We start from the raw sequence: 2,178 nt of genomic DNA, 5'->3' as shown, positions 1-2,178 counted from the left end.
TCTTTCTTTCTTTCTCTCTACCTCTCCCTCCTTCTCTGTCTCTGTTTTCTCTTCGTTTTTTTATCTCTCTCTTTTTTCCCTCTCTCTGAGATGCTGTAGTTCAGTGCAGGTGTTCAGAGGAGATGAAAGTCGAGATGTTTTGCTTTTGAGCTGCTGGTGCGACAGTTTAGTGTGAGACAGAAGCTGAAGCTGCTCTCACCGCCCTGCCCTTCAACACAAAGACCACCACACTGCAGAGAGGGGGGGAGAGAGAGAGAGAGAGAGAGAGAGAGAGAGAGAGAGAGAGAGAGCATGCTGAGAAACACTACAATTAGCATCCAAATCCTGCCAACTTCTAATCTGATCTGACTGCAAACAAACAAACAAACAAACAAACAGACAGACAGACTGAAGAGTGTTCAGACTCACAGCTCAGCCGGAGTTCAGCTCAGAGAGAAATCAGAGAAACTGAGAGAAGATCAGAAGTCAGGTGTGGAAGAGAGAAGTGTTATCCCTCCATCAGTTAGTCTTTCTGTCTTTCTCTTTCTTTCTCTCTCTCTCTCTCTCTCTCGCTCTCTCTCAGTTTAATCCGTGCAGCAGTAAAATCCATAAAACAGTGTTAATCCGACTGCAGCCTCCAGAGAACAAGTGTAATAACAGTGTAATAACACAGGTGAGGGAGTGAACCCCCCGCCGTCTGCTCTCCTCCCTCGCCCGTCTGAGTGTGTGTGAAGCTGAGCACGCTACTGCAGAGCACACACACATACACACACACACAGATGGGCGAGCAAGTCTCCTCCCTCTACTGAACACTCACAATACACCACATAATCACATCCTCTCTCTCTCTCCCTCTGTCTCTCTGTTTCCTTTTCTCTCTCTCTCCTGTTTCCTTCTCTCTTTCTTTATTTTTATGCATTCTACCTTTCCTTCATTCTTTCTCTCTCTCCTCTTTCCCACTCTCCTTTCTTACTTTCTCTCACTGCAGGGTGTGGTGGTGGTCCTCATTTTCTCCCAACACCTTCTTATCTATATACATCCCTCTCTGCCTGTCTCTCTCTCACTCTCTCTCTCTCTCTCTCTCTCTCTTTACTACACATACACAAATGATATTTCAGTGTATAAATATAAAGAGTGATTAATGTGATTAGGGCTTTAATTCTGATGCACTCAGTGTTTCTGTAAACAGTGTGAGCTCTACAGGATACAATGTGATCCAATCACTGCACTACAGAGAGAGAGAGAGAGAGAGAGAGAGAGAGAGAAGAAAGAAGAGAAAAGAGAAGAGAGAAGAAAAGAAAGAGGAGAGAAAAGGAGAGAGAGAAGAAGGGAAAGAGGAGAGACAAGGAGAGAGAGAACAAGGGAAAGAAGAGAGACAAGGGAGAAGAAAGGAAAAATGAGAGAAGAGAGAGTTGAAAGGGAAGATGAGAGAAGAAATAAAACAGGCAGGAAAGAGGAGAGAAAAAATAGAAAGGAAATAGGAGAGAGAGAAAAGATGAGAGAGAAGAAAGGAAAGAGGAGAAAGAAAAGATGAGAGAGATAGAAGAAAGAAGAGAGAAAGGAAGGAACAGAGAGAGAGAGCCAAAAGGAAAGCTGAAAAAGAGATGAGAAAGAAGAAAGGAAAGAGGAGACAGAGGGGAAAGGAGAGAGAGAGAGAGAAAAGAGGAGAGAGGGAAGAAAGGAAAGAGAAGGGTACGAAAGAGAAAGAGGTGTATGCGGATAACAGGTGTGAGACTGGGATGAAAACTGACAAAGTGCCAACACACATAATGTAATTTGTGTGCGTGTGTGTAGAAACTGAGCAGTGGTCCGGATGGGGGGTGTTCTGGTGATACAGGGAGATTTACTGTTCTCTCTCTCTCTCAGAGCTGAACAAGGAAATGAGTGTGTGGTGTGTGTGCATATGTGTGTGTGTGTGGGTGTGTGTGTGTGTGTGTGTGTGTGTGTGTAGAGGACAGAAGAAGGTGAGAACAGTGTGAAGAATTTTGCATGCACACACACACACACACACACACACACACACACACACGCACACACACACACACAGCAATCTGGGGAAGCTAAGATGGACTCTAAAGAGGGGGAGCTGAATCTGCAGAGGAAGCTGGGACAGAGAAGAACCCGGGAACCAGCAGACTGGATAGGAACTGCGACTGAGATGATAACAGGAAAAGGGATGGTTAAAGTAACTGGGACAGG

Source organism: Colossoma macropomum, unplaced genomic scaffold (genome assembly GCF_904425465.1).
Source record: "Colossoma macropomum unplaced genomic scaffold, Colossoma_macropomum, whole genome shotgun sequence".
In the NCBI taxonomy this organism is placed as follows: Eukaryota; Metazoa; Chordata; class Actinopteri; order Characiformes; family Serrasalmidae; genus Colossoma; species Colossoma macropomum.
This window is presented reverse-complemented; position numbering follows the sequence as displayed.